This window comes from Phascolarctos cinereus, unplaced genomic scaffold (genome assembly GCF_003287225.1).
Source record: "Phascolarctos cinereus isolate Bilbo 61053 unplaced genomic scaffold, phaCin_HiC Scaffold_5;HRSCAF=322, whole genome shotgun sequence".
Taxonomy (NCBI): Eukaryota; Metazoa; Chordata; class Mammalia; order Diprotodontia; family Phascolarctidae; genus Phascolarctos; species Phascolarctos cinereus.
The window spans coordinates 276,488,434-276,509,028 of NW_027555958.1; the positions used below are offsets into that span (position 1 = coordinate 276,488,434).

Below are 20,595 nucleotides of genomic sequence, written 5' to 3' on the forward strand. Positions count from 1 at the left end.
CAAAAGATTTTAGGAAAAACATGCTTAATTTACTTGTGGGCCAAGTGAGAAGGCCAGTCATTGATAACAATTAGTATAAACATATTAATTATCAGTAAGTAATTAGTCAAATAATTAACTTATCAGAGTACATTTACCTATATGCTTTCTGAATTATATAATTTTTGATCCTGCACTAACAGATTACCATATGTGAAGGTAGAAAAGCAACATAACTTTGTTAGTATTTTGTAGAACTCACATTTGATGAAAGCAATAATTTCTCTAGCTAAATCTAACAATGTCCTTTTTACCCAACTCCATAATGCTGGTATGATAACTTTTTGGCCTATAGTCTCACAAATAGCTATGTTGGAATATTCTTTTTCTAAATTTATCTCTTTCATATTGTGTCATAGTGGACTTAGGTAAAAAGTTGGTGTCTTTTAATGTTGACCTAACGCCTCCAATCAACTCTGCAAGAAATTGTTTTTAAGAAAGTTTAAGAGGCTTATAGTATTTGACACATGTATGTTTTTATAGTGAATAATTTAGTGTTACTTAGAACTGAAGTTTAATGCTGCCTCATAAATTTTACAACCACTTCAACTTGTCCTTTGAAAACCCTCTTTAATCTTAAAAGATTTTTCCCCTTAGTGTTTCTTTTTTGATCACTTTATAAAATCCTGCTTTACTTAGACCTTTTTGTATGTGAAGTATTTCTAATGGCATTTTAGATTATGCTGTTTGTGCCCTAGCCTTTTTATATTATTAAAGATGCAGAGTCCTTTTGAAGCCTTTTTTAAAGGACTCTTTTATTCAGTAGAGATGGTAAGTATGTCTTACCTTCATTCTTCTTATGAAAGAAAATATGGAGCCTCGATCCAAATTCTGTTTGGAAATATTCTGAGGCTACCATATTCTTTATCCCCCTCACCATATTAACTTAAAATTTTGGATTGTTTTCAGACAAATGATTGATTCATTACATAAAATAAAGATGGTCACATCAAGTTTATTGCTTCATTTCTTTTCTGTGTTATTTGGTTTAACATCTATGGTATTGAAGATGTTTTCTTTTAAAAGAAAAATTTAGGACCTGTGTTCTAAATTGAGCTGCTCATTTCATTAGTTTTCTTAATTTTTGCTTTTAGTCATCTTTTCTTGTGCATAAATCTTTGCATGTTGCTATGCACAGTGAGATATTTTCTGTTACCTTTCCATAGTTATCTAGGCTACTTGTTACCTTTGAACTTTTTACTTTTTACTTTTCTGAGTCTCAGTTGCCTAATTTGTAAAATGAGGGGATTTGACTAAGTGATCTCTAACATCCCTTCCAATTCTTGGTCTACTTTATTGGACTCTGTTTTGACCATTTTTCTTTGTTATCTTAAAATGCTAGTAAGCTCACTAATTCTTTCGAGACACTAAAATAATTTGCTGTTGCTGCAATAATTAAATGAATGGCTAATATTCAGACATTTTCTATCTAAATCACTCAGTCAGCAAACAGTTACAAAGTACTTACTATGTGCCAGTCACTGTGCTAAACACTGGGATTAAAAAAGGGGCATAGGCTTAGTCCTTGCCTTCAAGAAGCTCACATTCTAATGGGAGAGACAACATGCTAATAAAAATAACCTAGGTACTTATAAAAAATGTGCAGTTGAAATGGAAAATAATCTAAGACGGAAGGTACTGGTGGTATTATTACCTGCAAATGGTCTCCTTTAGAAGATAAAATTTGAACTGAGTTCTCAAGGAAGTCAGAGAAATCATGGGGGACAACCAATGAAAAGTTACAGACTGAGGTATTGGAATGTCCTGTTTGAGGAAGAGTAAATAGGCCAGTGTAGTTAGATCACTCTTGTTGTTTGTCCTTTGTTCTTGAAGAGGACCAATGACATCATGAAGGTGATGTTTTGAGTTTTGTATGAATTGGATTTAAGTGAGGCAGAGCTGCACAAAGTCATCAGCCTCACTCTCTCCCCAGAGTCATTGGAGTCTAGTTAGATCACAGAGTTCATGGATTTTGGACTGGAAAAATGGGAGATCGGAATGTAAAGGCCAAATAGATATATTTGATTCTTGAGGAAATATGAAGCCACTGGAAGATATTGAATAGGTGGGTGAACTAGTTAGACCTAGCTTTTAGGAAATTCAACTTAGCTGAGTGGCAGATAGAATGGAGTGGGGTGAGACTTGAGGCAAGGAGATTAATTAGGAGACTATTGCAGTGGTACAGGCTTTACCAGTGAGGTGCTGAAAAGTGGCATAAGGATGTGAGAAGAGAGAAAAGAATATATACATTTGACAATAGAGTGAGTATGTAGGGTGAGAGCAAGTGAGGAGAATGATACGGAAGTCTAGGTGACTAGGAGGATGGTAGTACTCTTGACAGTAATGGGAAAGTTAGGAAGATTAGAGAGAGTTCGGGGTGGGGGAAGGATAATGATGAATACTATTTTGGGGAATTGTTTAGTTTCAGATACCTATATGGCATCCACTTTAAGATGTCCAAAGGTAGTTGGTAATGTGGGACTGGAGCTCAGGAGAGTAATTATGGCTAGATATATAGTTTTAGGAATCATCTGTATGGAGGTGGTATTTGAACCTATGGAGCTGATGAGATCACTAAAGTAGTACATAGAAAGAAGAAAAGAGGGCCCTGAAAAGACTCTTGGAAAACACCCAAAGTTAGTGGGTGTGACCTGGACAGTGATCCAGCAAATGAGAGACTAATAAGTGATCAGATAAGTAGAAGGAAGAGCTGAACAGATGGGTTAGAGAGGAGAGTCTTGATTATCTAGAAGAGGGTGATTGACAGTGTGAAAGCCTGCATGTAGATGAAGAATAGTTAGGATTGTGTGAATATTTTTAGTTGAATGATGAAGTTAGCAGCTGGATTGCAAAGAATTTAGAATAAGATGAGAGGAAGTTGAAGCATCTCTTATAGATGACTGTCTCAAGGAGTTTAGCTAAGAAGGGAAGGAGATATCTATATCTGTATATAATATCTAGTGGGAATGAAAGGAAACATGAGAGAGATTGCCTTTGGCAAGAAGAATGGCCAACTTTTCACCCAAGAAAGGTTTGTAGATAGTGGAGGGAGATGTCTAAGTGATAGGAGGAAATGGGGGGGACATGGGCAAACTCTTGGCTAATGGCCTCAGTTTTTCTTGGGAAATATGAGATGAGGTCCTCCACTGAGAGGGCAGGTGGTAGGAGTGCCATTGGAAGTGTGACTAAAGATTAAAAGGTTTGGAATACCTTCTGTGGTGAGTGGGATAATGAATTGACTAGGGAATTATAAAAGGATTGCCTTGTCATAGCAAGGGCCCAGTTGAGATTATATAACATAAGTTTATAGTAGACTCAACATGATTTTCTTCAACTCTATTCAGTAGCACGTGAAGAAGAAATAGGGAAGCAGAGAGTGAGAATAATCTAAGGTTAGGATTTGACAAGGTATGATTGGCAGTAGGAGAAGGGAAGAAGAGATTAGAGTATAGAGGACAGTGAAAAATTGAATTGATTCACTAAAGGGACAAGTTATGAAAGAAGGGAGAATGTAACTAGCATGGGGATGATGACCTGGCAAAGAACTGAGGAGAGATTGAAAGTTCTGGGCACTACAGTTTAAAAAGCACATTGATAAACTGTGAGTGTTCAGATGAGGGCATCTATAATTTTGAAGATCTTTGAGTACACGTCGTTTGAAGTTTGGTTGAAAGAATTGGACATTTTTTAACCTGGAGGAGGGAAGACTTTGGTGGGGGGGTGTGTGAGAGGAGATTAAATGTCTTAAAGGGGTGTCAGTGTAGAGAAGGGATTAGACTCATTATATTTGGCCCTCGAGGGCAGAATCAAGAGTAATGGATAGAAGTTGCAAAGAGTCCAATTTAGGTTTGATGTCAGGAAAAACATCCTAATAATTAGAGCTATCCCAAACTCCCTGTAATTAGAGCTCTCAATAGGTAGTAGGTTCTCTCTTCTTTCCCCACTTTGAATGCTTCAAGCAGAGACTCAGTAACCACTTGTCAGGTGTGTTATAGTAGGGCTTCCTTGTGGGTATGGGTTAGACTAGACTAATTACAGCCCTTTCCAGTTCCCAAATTCTGTGAATATGTATCTATTTAGACGTATCTGTGTTGTCACTGGTGTGAATTCTTTCTCCACTGTGGCAGATATGTTTCCCTCTGATCTGTGATTCTCACTCATGGTCTCTGTAATTCTTCTATGGAAGATTCACTGAGTATACTATATTCTTTCCTCTTTACTGCTGGACATATATTCCATCCGTGGTCTCTCATTTATTCCAAATGACTTTCCTACTTTTCTGGTCATGTATGTCCTTGATGATAAAGTAATATCCTTTATAATATCCTTTATACTACTTTCACAGACATTATCTTTGGTAACATGCTACAGCCTGTCTCTTTCCTCCATTCATCTTTCCATTGCCCTTTGGGTCATATAAAAATTTGATTCTTCTGAGAGCTCTTGTTCCCAGTTCGTAGTGTACTGTGTTTTATAGCATCACTGGGAGAATAATGGTCTTAAAAAGGTGGAATTTTGAAGGAGAGAGCAACAAAGTTTCTTCGAAGGCATTGGGAAATTTTTTCATGTTGAACTTGTCCACTTTGGTTTAACTTTTCATATGGGAAAATCAATCTCTTTTGAGTAATTATAGATTTCACTAAGGACACCATACTGTTCAGGTGCTTAATTAAATTTACAAACAGTGTAATTTGGAGTATTTTGTCTTCAGTGGGAAATTTGAACTGTGTAAGGCATCTAAAATGACATTGGCAAACACTGTAGGGGTAAACTTATGCCACCCAGTTTTTATTGTTGATACTCAGTAATAAGTTGTGGTATACGATTGCAATGGAACATTATTGTGCTGTGAGAAATGATAAAGGAGATGATTTCTCTGAAAATAAGGTGACAACACAGAGTGAAATGAGCAGAAGCAGAAGAAAAACATACAATAATAACATTGTAAAAACAAACAACTTTGAAAGACTTAAGAAATCTAATCAACGCAATGACCAACCACTCTTCCAGAGGCCTCACTATGGAGCAGGCTACCTACTTTCTGACAGAGGTGCCTTGGGGTATTGAGACCTACATGTTTTTTGGACATTGCTAATTTGGGAATTTTCTTTTGCTTGCATATACATGTTTGTCCAAAGGGTTTTATTTTCCTTTTTTTTTCTTCTTTTCAATGGTGGGATTTGGGTGGAGGGAGAGAAAATTGATTTTTTAGTTGAAAGAAATTTAATTAAAATAAGCAAGAATGATAATCAATAAACATTTAGTAAGCATACATCAAGCCCTGTACTGGGACTGGAAATAGAAAAACAAAGATGAAACAGTCTTTGCCTTCAAGAAGCTTGCATGCTATCAGGGGAGACATACATATATTAATATATATAAAAATATACAAAATAAACATGAAGTGATTTAGTAAATAAAAATAAATATGAAAGGCACTGGTAGTTGGGAGGCAACAAAATTTTCATGTAGAAAGTGGTGGTTGAGTTGAGTTTTAAAGGAAACAAGGGATCCTGAAAAGGCAGAGGTAAAGCAAGGAATGCATTTTAGTCATGGAGGAAAGAGAATACAAAGGCACAGAGAAGAGAAATGGAATATTGCATGTGGGAAACAGTAAGGAAGGCAGTTTGGTTGGATAGTGAGTAAAGGAGAGTAATGTATAATAAAATTGAGAAGAAAGGTTGGGGCCAGTTTGTGAAGGGCTTTACATGCCAAACAATGGTGTTTGATCCTGTAAGCAAGTGATGGGATCAGGCATGAACTTTTGGGAAATCACCAGCAGCTATTCAGATAATGGGGTGTAGAAGAAAAACTTTAAGGCAGACCAGTTAGGTTATTTCCATAGTCCATGTGAGAGGACCTGAACTAGGGGATGTCTTTGTGAGCAGAGACTTAACTGCACTTACTGTGGCTGTGTCGTTATTGTTTTGGTTTGAGTTGTTCCGTTTTACCTTTCCATAAACTGAAGAGAGCAAAGAAGACAATACTTGATCAGCTCATTCTTTTGAAAATGCTGTTCACAGGGAGTAATATCATTATCAACCAAAAATAATAGATCATTGTACTTATTCCAAAGAAGTTCATTCAAGGGATAAATTCCATCAATTTCCTCGGACAGCCTTTTTTTTTTCTTTCTAATTTTTTTTTAAAGATACCTAAGTCATCCAAATCATTTCCCCTAAACACTATGCATTCTGGGAAACATGCAAAATTGTTAAATTAATTAATGCTTATTGTAGGCAGTATTCACCACAAAAGTCAACTTTTAGTGTTTCACTGTATCCTTGGGGTGGCTTTAGTCTTTGAAGATTAGAGCAGCAAAATGCAAGATAAAATTCTAGCAAGTTTATCAAGATGGTAAGGTTGGATCCCTATCATCCAAAGACCAGCTTCGCTAAATTAGCCTTCAGGTGATCAAAATAATAATAGCTAACATCTATATAATGCTTTAGGATTTGGACTTTTTACAATTATCTCTTTTGTTCTTAATGGTAATGCTATGAGGTAGTTGCTATTACAGATGAAGAAACTGAGGCTAAGTGAAGTTTAAGTGTCTTGTTCAGAGTTGCACAGCTAGTGTCTGAGGCAGGATTTGAACTGAGAACCTCCTTTCTCCAAGTCAAAGCCTCTATATACTATACTAAATTTTTTTCTATCACAATATTTCACAAAGGCTATCTACCAAGGCACAGATGGATTGTGATTTGCATAGAGTACTCCCATAGATGAAATCACAGATTGTTAAGGTATTGAAGTAGCATATTAATTTGAGACCATATTTATTTTTTGAGTATTTTATTTTTTCCCAATTACCTGTAAATGCAGTTTTAATACTCATTTTTTTAAAATTATGAGTTCCAAATTCTCTCTCTTCCCTCCCTCCTTCCTGAGACACTAAGCAATTTGATATGTTATACATGTGCAATCGTGTAAAACATTTCTATATTAGTCATGTTGTGAAAAAAGATATAGAACAAAAAAAAAACCCCCAACAGACCCCAAAATCAACCACAAAAAAATAAAAAATCTCATGCTTCGGTCTGCATTCAGACTCCATCAGTTATTTCTTCGGAGGTGGATAGCATTTTTCATCATGAGCCCTTTTGGATTGTCTTGATCATTATTTTGCTGATGATCATCATAACAATATTACTGTTACTGTGTACAATGTTCTTGGTTCTTCTCCCTTTATGTTGCATCAGTTCATGTAAGTCTTTCCAGGTTTTTCTGAAATCATCCTGCTCATCATTTTTTATAGCACAATAGTATTTCATTACAATCATATACCACAATTTGTTTAGCCATTCTCCAATTGATAGGCATCACCTCAGTTTCCAATTCTTAGCCACTACAAAAAGAGCTGCTATAAATATTTTTGTATAAATAGATCCCTTCGCCCCCCCCCCCCTTTTTATGGATCTCTTTGGGATGTAGAACTAGTAGTGATATTGCTGGATCAAAAGGTATACACATTTTGGTTGCCCTTTGGGCATAGTTCCAAATTGCTCTCCAGAATGATTGAATCAGTTCACAAATCCAACAACAGTGAATTAGTGCTCCAATTTTTCCACATCCCCTCCAATATTTATCATTTTCCTTTTCTCTCATATTAGCCCATCTAATAGATGTGAGGTGGCACCACAAAGTTGTTTTAGTGTGCATTTCTCTAACAAATAATGATTTAGAGCATTTTTTCATGTGACTATTGATAGCTTTGATTTCTTCTTATGGAAACTTACTGTTCATATCCTTTGACCATTTATCAATTGGGGAATGACTTACGTTCTTATGAATTTGACTCAATTCTCTATATATTTGAGAAATGAGGCGTTTATCAGAGATACTTACTATGAAAATTTTTCACCACTTTTTTGCTTCTTTTCTAATCTTGGTTCCATTGGTTTTATTTGTGCAAATTTTTTTTAATTTAACATAATCAAAAATATTCATTTTACATCTCTTAATGTTCTCTGTCTCTTCTTTGATCATAAATTCTTCCCTTCTCATAGATTTGACAGGTAAACTATTCCTTGCTCTCCTAATTTGTTTATGGTATCACCCTTTATGTCTAAAATCATGTGCCTATTTTGACTTTATCTTCATATACAGTATAAGATTTTGGTTAGACCAGATTTATAATACTTAACATTTATTTTTCTTGTGTATTGTCTGTGTACTATAGAGTTACGGTATGATGTTATAGATAGAATTAGGAAGACCTAGATTCAAGTCCAGACTGTCAGATATACTGTTAGATTGTGGGCAAATTACTCAATCAGTGTTGCAGACAACTTCTCAGACCATGAGCTATAGGTAGTTTATACTTTAGGAATTACCTACATTGATGAAATCTACAGATATGGACTAGAAAAAAGAAAATAGAAGTCATTGTATAATTAATATTTATGCCTATTTTATAGGACTTGGACCAAAATTTTACTATTTTAGATTATTGTGGATACTTGTGGTTGTCAAATCTTTGCTTTTGTGACATTTTGGTTATATCTGAAGGCAAGTTCTTGACCAGGAGCATAACCACACATTAATGACCTTGCTTCTGTGGAAAATACAGTCTAATCTTATGCAGCTCTGTGAGGGCAAAGACCATGTCTTTTTAAAATTTTAAAATCTCAGTTTTTGAGAACATAGTAAAATGAAAAGACTGTGATGTATTTTAATTCATTTTAGAATGTTATTTAGTATTTGTTTTGTGCAGTTTAATAAAATGGCCAGAAGATGGTGATAATGTGTAGGGATAGGAACTGGACTTAGAATTTTATTAATTGGGAGCTCCCAAGGAGGAAAGTATTCTACTAGTGCAGATTTACTTCTTCAAGAGTTATTAACAGTCTCTTAGCTGCCAAACCTAATGAGACTTTTCTCAATCCTTATCCTTCTTAACCTTTCTGCAGCCTTTGATCACCCTTCTTTTTTATACTCCTCTCCTCTTCTGTTCCTCTCCTTTTTCTCCTTGTTCCTTGCTCCTTATTCAATTCCTTCTTATTCTCTTTTGCTGGATCTTCATCCAAGTTATATCTGTTAACCATGGGTGTCCCACAGGGCTCTGTCCTGGGCCCTCTTTTCATCTCTTCTCCTATTATACTGTTTTACATGGTGATCTCATCAGCTCCTGTGGATTCAATTAATATCTCCGTGTTGATCATTCTTATCAAGCCCTAACCTTTCTATGTCCAGCTGCTAGTTGGGCAGCAACATCTTGAGCTAGATGTCCCATGAACATCTTAAACTCAACATGTCCAGAACTGAACTCATTTTTATGCCCTACCCCTCAACTCGCCTTCCTTCCAAACTTCCATATTACTGTTGATGGTACCACTATCCTCAAATGGGGTATTTGTAAAAGTGTTTTAGCACAGTGCCTGGCACTTAGTAGGTGATTATTCCCCCATCCTATTTGCCCAGGCTTGCAACCTGGGCATCATCCCCCATTCCCATTCTCTCTCATTTATAATACCCTATCTGTTGCCAAGTCCTGCTAGTTTTTGCTGCTATCCTGGTATAGACCCTTATAACCTCACAGCTTGATTATTGCAAGTCCCTAATGGCTGGTTTGCCTACCTCAAATCTCTCACCACTCCAGTCCATCCTTAACTCAGCTTTCAGTGATCCTCCTGTAGTACGGATATGACCATGCTACCTCCTTACTCAGTAGATTCCAGTGGCTCCGTGCCACCTCTGGGATCAAATATAAATTCCTGTTTTGTGTTCAAAGCCCTTTATAAACTGGTTCCTCCTCTTCTCTGTCTTCTTATCCCTTACATATACATTTTTCCATGTGCTCTGTGATCTAGTGATACCAGCCTTCTTGCTGTTTCTTGAACAAGATATTTTATTTTGGCTTCCAGGCATTTTCACTGCCTGTGCCCATGCCTGGAATGTTCTCCCTCCTCATTTGTCTCCTGGATTCCTTATTTTCTTTCAGGTGCTAGTTGCAGTCTCACTTTCATAGAAGCCATTCCTGATGTCTTTTAATTCTAGTGCCCTCCTTCTGTTGATTATTGCCAGTTTATTGTGGTATTTGGCTTGTTTGTACATAGTTATTTGCATGTTGTCTCCCCCACCAGACTGTGAGCTCCTTGAGGTCAGAGACTTTTACCTTTCTTTGTATCCCCAGCATTTAGCTCAATGACTGGCACATAGTAGTTGCTTAATAAATGTTTATTGACTGGCTTCTCTGCACCTCATAGTCTTAGACTCTACAGAAGTTACTTAAACTCTCAGTCCTTTAGGCAAGAGAAGTATTAGGTTCCATGGGATGAAAATACAAAAATAAAACAGTCCCTTTCCTTTAGGAGTGTATGTATGCACTACTTAAAGAGAGAGAGATTTATTTAACATGTACAGAGATAAGTAAATAGGAAATAATTTGAAGAGAGTGTGAAAAACACTAGTAACAGTGCAACCATTCTCCCATATAAAGTTGACCTGACCATCATAATTTTGCAATAATGTTAATAATTTTAAAAATCAAATTCAACCTTAAAATTAGAAGTTCTACTCTGTAAAATCCTTTGGCTGGTTCCTGGCTCCATTGCCATTCAGTTCAGCTTCAGCTCTTTGCTTGTATTTTATATCAAGTAAGCATTTTTACAAAGAGTTCATTGATAAGAGCTATAGATGCCTTTGTTGATAGTGGCTACAGTCATATCAGAGAGGCAGCTTACAGTTGCACAAAAGAAAAGGAAAATACAATATTGAGATGAAAAATGTTTTAGCCTAGCCTCTGCAAATTTAAAGTCACAGTCCCTTTAAGAAGAGAGTTTTGAGTATTTGGAATCTGAACCCCCAGCTTTTCTTGCCTTTCTCCTTCCTTAAGTTATAATAAAGATTATATAAATTACATATATAATATGTATATATATATACACACATATATATATAAATTATATAATGAAGTTATATAAACTTTCTTTCCTTCTCTTCTGGGGAGGTAAATTGTGCCTTTCCCAGCTGTGGATTAATTTTTTTGGCTTTTGAGAAAGAATGTCCAAAATTCATTTGATGGTCCTCATCTCTGGCTATATTTTAAAGTAAGATTTCTAAGAAAAGTTTTTAAGGAGGAAGAATTAGCAGCTTTTCCTATCTCCTTTCTAGGAAGTCACTGTATTCCCTTGCTCAATCTCTGCAAACACAGAAGGCCTTATTTATCTCTGCTTCTTATCCTTGGGGCAGCTGCCACTCCTTTCCATATCCTCACTTTGCCATCTAGAATAGTGTGTGTGTGTGTGTGTGTGTGTGTGTATGTGAGAGATGAACCCTCTTGGCTGCCTGGTAAAACCTAAGGGACCTTTTTCAGAAAAATGTTTTTAAATAGATAAAAGAACATCTGTAGGATTACAAACGAAATGAATTATATTGAAATTCAGTTAATAAAATAGTAAGTTTTTGCAGATTTCAAATTAAGAACCCCTGGTTTAGAAAATATCCCTAGTTCTTCACTAACTTCCCCCTCCAGATGAAGACCCTTGGGATTCCTCTAATGACTTGAGGTTTCACATCTTAGGTCTATTAGTATGTCTAAGTAGTCTATTCAGTCCACAAGTTAGAATGTTATAGGCCATTGCAAAGACTGATTTTAAATTTTTATAATCTAAATTTTGGCTTGCAGATTTTTTTTCCATTTATAACATTGTTGCTATGGAAATAATTGACCTCTGCAACTTAGTCTCACCTGAAATTGTACTTGAAGTTGGATTGATATGCCTATGTAATGTTTGCAATATTTTATGGAAAGTTTATTTAGTACATATATTCTCATTGTAATATTTTCTGATTTTCTGTTTGCGAAATATATTTTCAATTCAGTTCAAAGAGCATTCCCCAACAAAAATAGGAATTTGTAGGAGGTATAGGTCATTTTGGATGTGTTGAATTTGAGAGGCCAACAGGCAATTGGTAATATAGGACTGAAGTTCTTGGTGAGAAATTTGAGGTAGATGTGTAGATTTGCAAGTCATCTGAACAGAGATGAGAATTAAATCTATGGAGCTGATGAGAGGATATATAGAAAAAAGAGCTGAGAGATGAGAAGAGTCTTGGGGGGATGCCCATACTTATGTGAGTAGGATAACAATCCCAGCCATAAGGACTATGAGGGAATGATCAAAAAGGTAGGATAAGCATAAGATCATAGACTTAGAGTTGGAAAGGATTTTTGAGGTCATCTAGTCCAACCCCTTCAATTTCCAGATAAGGAAACAGGTCACATGGAAGTAAGTGATGGAATCAGGAACTGAACTCAGATCCTTTGACTTTCAATCCTGTACTTTCCCCACTGAATTTTGTGTCTTTCACAAGAATCAAGAAAGACCAGTAACATGGAGGCTAAGGGAAGAGAGTATCTAGGAGGAAAGAAGTGTTCAAAAATGTCAAAAATTTTAGAGAAGTAAAGTAGGAACAATTTCATTTGAGTACTTCAGAAGCTTCAGTTTCAGGAGCCAGATTGCAAGGCATTGAGAAACAAGAATTTATTAGTTGCCAGCTCTGTGCCAGACACTGTAACAGGAGCTGGGACACACATACAAAGAATTAAACAATCCCTGCTCTAAAGGAGCTTGTACTTTATCAAGACTAACAATATCTCTATCTGTATGAGTGTATGTGCATGCATATCTAGATCTATCTATCTATCTGTCTGTCTGTCTGTCTGTCTGTCTATCTATCTATCTATCTATCTATCTATCTATCTATCTATCTATCTGTCTATCTGTCTATCTGTGTATCTATCTATCTATCTATCTGTCTGTCTGTCTGTCTGTCTGTCTGTCTATCTATCTATCTATCTATCTATCTATCTATCTATCTATCTATCTATCTATCTATCTATCTATCTGTCTATCTATGCTATTCCCTCTCCCTCTTGTCAAGGACTCATGTGTCCTGGACCATACAAGGTAACTGGGTCAGATTCAGTCCTAGAGGAACCTGACCAACTCAAACAAGCATCAGACTCCTTGTACTATTTGACTAGTTATTCTCCTACCCCAACCCCATACCCCCAAGTTGCCCCTTAAAGCTTAGGTTTTGGCTCTTATCTAGGGTCTCCCCTAAGGAGAGAATAGGATGGGGCTCAATGTACAATGGGAATAATATATGAGAGAAGTATTTATTTCTTACACACAAATGAAATGCTTAACACAAAAGACTCACACAAGCATACATGAAAAGAAAGGCATGAAACAAAGATATGGTAACCTATAACTACTGTTATACTTTCTATTCCTAGTTTGGGTGATTTTTGAATAAGCATTTTACATTTCACCTCGGCACTTCACTATGCAAACAGTTCTTTCCAGGTCTATGTCTTCTGGCAAGCTAGGCTGTCTTTGAGCTACTTTCCTGAAAGTGGTATCCTCTCTGATGCAAGTGTTCCCCCTGATACCTGTCACTTTGAACAGAGGACCTAGGATCTTCAAATCTCTCTAACTCAAAAAGGTTGTAATCACTATTTGGTTAACTATACTCAGGAAAGAACAAATACAGAGGAGGCAGCCCTAAACCCAGGCTTAGGTTCCCCTAAACATAGAATAGTACTTTATCTGACACGTGCTACCAGTCTGAAATATCCCTGCAAGCGCCTCTGCAGTGCCTCATACTTCACCAAAAACTTGAGGCTATTTGCCAAGAGCTCTTTCTCCCTCCTACCATTACTCATTTCCCATTACTTAGACATCTTCACTATCTCTTCATTCACCCCTGACTCAGGTGAAAAAGTACCCTTTTAAAGGCCAATCCCTGTCATCTTGTTTCATTTGGACTTCTCCAGCAAATGGCCCTCATTATCGTTTCTACTCCTTAGCTTTCATCTGTCTTTATCTGCTCTTTCCCTGCTGGAAAGAAGGCAAAAATGAAGAAAGGAAATAATTATTTATTAAGTGCCTACTATGGGTCAGTTATTGCGCTTAGCATTTTACAGATATCTTGTTTGATCTTTACAGCAATCGTGGGAGGTAGGCATTGTTATTGTCATCTCCATTTTACAGTTGAGGAAACTGAGGCAAACAGTGGTTAAATGACTTGCCTAGGATCTTACAGCTACTGTCTGAGGACAAATCTGAACCCAGGTCTTTCTGATTCTAGGCCCAGTACTCTATCCACTCTGACATCTAGTTGTCTCTGAATGTTCCTGTATCTTCCATCCTTAAAAAACTCAGTTGATCTTACCATTTTTGCTAGCTTTCATTCTCTACTTCTTCTCCCTTTTTATGACTTAACTCCCTGAGAAAACCATATAAGTTTGTTTCAGTGCCTCCACTTCCTCCCATCTCACTCTTTTGTAAACCTTTTGTAGTCTGACTTCTGACCTGAGCAATCAGCTTTCATCAAAGTTGCAAATGATCTTGTTTTTAAAAAATAGATTTTTAATTGATATATTTTATTTTTACATCACCTACTTTTCTCCCTTTGTTCCTTTCCTCTCCTTCCCAACGTAGCTGCCAAGTTGATTTTTCTGGAGTTTAAGTATGACTATGTCACATGAGCTCCAGTGGTTCCCTCTTACCTCCAGGTTAAAATACAAAGTCCTGTATTTGACATTTAAAGGTATTCTTTACCTGGCCTCTTCTTACCTTTCTAATATTCTTATATTTTCCTTCTTCTCATTTTATGAACCAGATACAGTGGCCTACTTGCAGTTCCTTAAAAATTGTACTCCATTTCCTATCTCAGTTTACTTTTTTTCTGGCTGCTTCCTCTCTCTCCCCAGTGCACGAAATGCTCTTTTTTCTCACCTCTACCTCTAAGTTTGGAAGAGATGTGTGTTTTGAGAGAATTTTGGACTCATTGAATTTGATATATCTCAGGTATATCCAGTCAGAAATATTAAATAGACATTTGGTGATGTGGGACTCAAGCTCAGGGGAGAAACTGGGGACGGATGGATAGATCTCTGATTCATCTGCATAGATAGGCTTTTAAACTCATGAGAACTGATGAGGGCACTGACAAAGAGTTCAGAGAAATTATAAAAGAGGCCTGAGGACAAAGTCTTGTAGATTATGAGTCAGCTAAGGAAACTGAAAAGGGATGTGTGGATAGGTAGGAGGAAAATCAAGCCACAGCATGTTACCAAAACCAGAGGTGAAAATATCTTGGAGGAGAGGATAGCCACCAGTGTCAAATGCAGCAGAAAGGCCAAATCTGAGAAAAGACCATCAGATTTGACAATGTATGGTAACTTTGGAAAGAACAGTTTCGGTTAAGTTGTGGTATCAGAAGCCAGTTTGCAAAAGGTTGAATGAGAGAGAGGAGAGAAAGTAGAAACAATGTTTTCCCTGAGAATCTGGCTCACAAAGAGGAGAGGTACTAGGATGATAGCTTAATGGAATGGGAGATTTTTTTAAGAATTGAAAGACTTGAGCATGTTTGAAGTCTGTAGGGAAGGTACCACTAGGTAGAATATTAAATCTATATGGGGAATAGGCAGTTTTCAGATGAAGAAATTAAAGCTATCTATAATCACATGAAAAAATGCTCTAAATCACTATTGATTAGAGAAATGCAATTCAAAAAAACTCTTAGGTACCACATCACACCTATCAGATTGGCTATCATGACAAAATAGGAAAATTATAAATGCTAGAGCAGATGTGGGAAAATTGGAACACTAATGCATTCTTGGTAGAGTTTTGAACTGACCCAGTTATTCTGGAGAACAATGTGGAACTATGCCTAAAGGGCTATAAAACTGTGCATACTCTTTGATCCAGCAATAGCACTTCCAGGGCTGTATCCCAAAGAGAGCATAAAAATGGGAAAAAGACCCACATATACAAAAATATTTATAACATCTCTTTTTGTGGTGGCCAAGAATTGGAAATTGAGGGGATGCCCATCAATTGGGGACTGGCTGAACAAGTTGTGGTATGTGAAGGTAATGGAATACTATTGTTCTATAAGAAATGATGAGTAGGTGCATTTCAGAAAAACCTGGAAGAACTTATATGAACTGATGTTGAGTGAAGTGAGCAGGGTCAGGAGAACATTGTACACAGTAACAGACACATTGTGCGATGACTAACTTTGACAGATGACTTAGCTCTTCTCAGCAGTATCTAAGGGTCTAAGACAACTCCAAAAAACTCATGATGGAAATTCTATCCACATCCAGAGAAAGAATTATGGAGTTTGAATGTAGATCGAAGCGTACTATTTACTCTCTCTCTTTCTCTTTTGTTTCTTCTTTCTCATGATTACTTCCATTCGTTCTAATTCTTCTTTACAACATGACTAATGTGAAAATATATTTAATAAGAATGTGTATGTAGAGCTTAGATCAGATTGCACACTGTCTTGGAAATGGGTGAGGGAAGGGAGGCAGAGAAAATTCAAAACTCAAAATCTTACGGAAGGGAATGTTGAAAACTAAAAATAAATCAATTTTAAAAAAGAAAAAAACTATATGGGATAATTGAGATTACAGTCTACTAGAAAAGACTGGAGGTAAACATATAGAAAAGTTAGCCTTGGCAAGGGAGAAGTGTATTGGGGATGGTATAAAAAAGATTTTAGATGAAGAGAATAGGAGATGAGGGAGCTCATGGTGAATGACCTAAATTATTTCAGCAAAATAAGATTTCAAGTCCTCAACTGAGGGAATGGGAAGAGTGGAACGTGTAGGAAACTTGAGGGGATAAAGTTTGGAATAGCGTCTGGTGGGGAATGAGATGGATAATATAATTGGGAGGAATAAAAGTATTTTCATTCTGCAGTGAGAGTTCAGTTGAAATGGATAACATACTTTTATAGTGTGACTAGTAAAAACAGTGTGACTACCTGCAACAATATTGAACAGCACATATATAGGAATGGAGAGATTTGGATGATGGGGATATTCTTGGGCAGAAGTTTGACATTTCTTATGTAGAGATAGGGCAAGGGGACAATGAATTAAACACTAGAGGGGACAGTGAAGAGTTGTATTGTTTAACTACAGGTTCAATATTGGGAAGGGAAAAAATGGTCAGGGAAGGGGGATAGTGGACGGAGGGACTGGAGGTTGTGATGAGGATGAAGAATAGATTTTAGCAGTGTAAGGCATGGAAAGAAACTGAAAATATAGGTGGGTGGAAGAATATCTAAGTTTTTGATTAGGAAAGTAGTGGATGCAGGTTATAATCATTCCTCTGTGTGGTTGAGGTAAAATATAGAAGTAAGTCATAGTATTTAAGGAGGTTGAGGAATTGGGAGGTTTGGCAGTTGAAGGTGAGTTAATATAAGGAATAAAGTCCCCTAGAATAAGTTCTGGAGTCAGGAGAGAAAGACAGAGCCAGATATTAAACTTCTTGAGAAAAGAGGGAGAATGATTTGGGAGCTTGTATGTGACAGCCATCTAGATCTGTATATGTTAAAAATTTTTAATAGTGAACTTCAGAGGATGAGATATTGCTAAGTGATGGTGGTAAAGGGAGACTGTGGAAGTGGCAGTGGGGAATAAAGCATATTTTGACTTCTTCTCTTAGACCAATATCTGCAGGTCTGTGGTGTGAGGGAAGAGAATGCCAGTGCTGCAAAGGCCAGGGGTGCAATGCCTTCATAGAGAAGCCAAGTCTCTCTTAGTAAGATGGAGACAGCAAGAGTTTCAGAAGTAGAGATACAGAATGAGAGGAAATTTATTCTTTATGAAACAGAAATTCTAAAGAATGTAGTGAAAGATGGGAAGGATTGGAGTATGCCAAAGGTGGATGATATTGAGGAAGATGGAGATGAGAGAATGGGAGGTTGAAGTTGAGGATAGTTTTCTCCTAGGTGATTAAGTATTAGAAGGATATGAGACCTGTATCCTGTCACTGATACACATGACAGGATACAAATGCATGTCAATTCTGTACATTTGCAATGAATGCTCTATGCTTGGGATGCTCTCTGTGCTCCCTCTAGCTTCCTTGGCTTCCTTCAAGACCTGGCTCAAGTCCTGCCTTCTTCAGGAGGCCTTTCTCAGTCACTCCTGCTGAAATTATCTTCCATTTCCACTGTATATATCTTATGTGTATAGTAATTTGTGTATTACCTCCTCTATTAGAGTGTGAGCTCCTTGAGGACAGAGACTTATGTTTTTGCCTTCTATTGATTATCTCTAATTTATCCAGTTTATATCTTATTGTACATAGTTTGTATGTTGCCTCCCTCATATAACTAAGCTTCTGGAGAGCAGGAAGTGTCTTTTGCCTTTCTTTTGTATTTTCAGCATGTAGCATAGTGCCTGGGACATAGAAGGTGTTTAATAAATGCTAGTTGACCCTCTGACAGACATATAATATGCACTTAGTAAATGTTCCTTAGAAGAGACTTGAGACATTGTCTAGTTCAACCTCCTTATTTTACGGGTGGAGAAAATGAAGTCCAGAGAGTTGAAGTAATTTGTCTCAGTTCGTAAAGATAGTGAGGAAGATTGTAACAGAGGTCTTCTTGACATTCTATTGGAATATAATATAATATAATGTATAATTATAAATTAATGTTGAAAATATTACAATGTAAAGTTGGTATTAATGTTTGACTCAGTAGTTATGTTACAATACAAAAACTCTTCTGGACTTTAGAAGTTGAGAAAAAGAGAAAAAAATTATCTTGTGTTAACTTATTTAACTTATTGAAAAATGGCATACAATAAAAGTTTTTAGGCCTCTGTTAACACTGTGCTTTTAAAAATTACTGTTTAATTTTTAAATATTGAATGTTTAAGTATAGTTCTTTTTCTGAGTATTTAATCTATCATTAAAAGGGAATGGCACAATGCTTTTTATCTTATATATAGGACCCCTTAAACTATCAATGTTTTAAGTACTATATCCCTTGAAGTAAATTGTTTCTTTTTTAAAAAATATTTTATTCCCCTTCCAATTACATGTTAAAACAGTTTTTAACATTTTTTTAAAGTTTTGAGTTCCAAATTCTATCTCTCCTCTGTTCCCCATCCCTGAGTTGGTAAGCAATCTGATACAGTTTATGCATGTGCAGTCATGTAAAACATTTCCATATTATCCATTTTGTATAGGAAGACTCAGCCAAAAAAAGTGAAAAATAGTATGATTTAATTAAAGGCTATATTAGTTATTATATGTAGGAAACTTGTGTAATATGAAACAATTCCAAGAATTATATTTTATCAATTATGCTTATTACTTTTTATTTTGCTGACTTCTGGGTTACATGACTATGATAAATAGAAAAGTTTTCTTTGGAATAGTAGTTATATTGCTTATCTCCAAATAAAAATAGCTCCCCTTCATTCATTCTGTATTACTTTGTAATCATTATAGAGATTGCTACTTGACAGAGAAGGGCATTACAAAAACCTTTTTTTTTTATTCCTTTTTAACATAATTACAAGGGCTTCTGAGAATATTTATTATGTACTTAGCCTCAGAAGGGTACCATATTTGGGAAGATCCTGATTTGATCTTGGTCTCTTTCAATGACCATAAGATGATTAATTTTAATTTCATATCTCTTATACTGAAATATTAGAGATGGCTGGCCTCAGAATCAGAACTTGCTATATAACCTTAAGCAATTCTCTTAACCTCTCAGTGCCTCAGGCAACTATCTATAGCTATAAGTGGAAGAAGAGCTGTGTAACTGCTTTAATTGGGAGATAGAGGGAAGGAGGTTACCTCTCACTAAGATTTCCCTCCCTACTGAGATGAATTGATAGGTCTAGACTAAAACAAAATATTGATTTACGTGTTGAGAAACAAGATACTTCAGTTTCATGAAAGTTCAACATAAATAGTTTTAAATGTAAGAGTATTTAAGATAGACTTAAGTCAGATTTTCTACACTATATCTGACACTAGGTCATAGCTATTTGAAGGACTAAATAAGCTTCCTAAAAGCTAAGCTTATCAACTTTTAGCTGAATTAGTGAGGCTTAAATTTTAATTTAAGAATTTGGAGGACAATTATGCAGTTTCGATGTGCCTTCCAAGCAGCTGACATAGACTAAAGCATGTGGACGTGGTGTTAGCTGGTGTATTTTACAGTCCACTTCCTGACACAGAACATGAATGGGAGCAATAGTAAAAGCATTAAACTTGAATTTGGGGCATCTGAGTTTGAATATTGGCTCTGACACTTAGTATCTGTGTGATTTCAGTATTCTCTGAATCTCAGTTTATTTGTGAAATGGTGAGGATAATGCTTGTAGTACCATAGATTATGAGGAAGATGCTATAAACTTTTAAGTGCCATATAAACATGAGTTGTTTTTATTTTACGTTTTTTAAGTGATAAAACTTATTGTGGTGTGTCTAGTTCATTCTCCCCTTAGAATGTTTGTCTCTTTTCTTCTCTCATATTTAACAAGAGGAGCAGGAAGTTTCAAATTTATTATTTTGCACTTAAGATATATGACCTGTTTATAAATAAAGAAACGAGCTTGTCAGAATAACACGAAAAATGTGACATCCAAGTAGTGGCTGGATTTAGGATGTGGTTATTCTTTTAGGGATACTTAAAATATATTTTGTGTAAATGAAGCAAATTTTAAAGTGATACATATTAATGTTCTTTTTCTTTTCCATTTGCTATAGGTAC

General features: G+C 36.1%; 1 protein-coding gene across 1 annotated transcript in view; it reads left to right on the top strand.

Annotated features, from left to right (window-relative positions):
- The window catches only part of CEP112 (centrosomal protein 112), a 460,933-nt gene that overhangs the window by 16,753 nt on the left and 423,585 nt on the right, over positions 1-20,595 (top strand).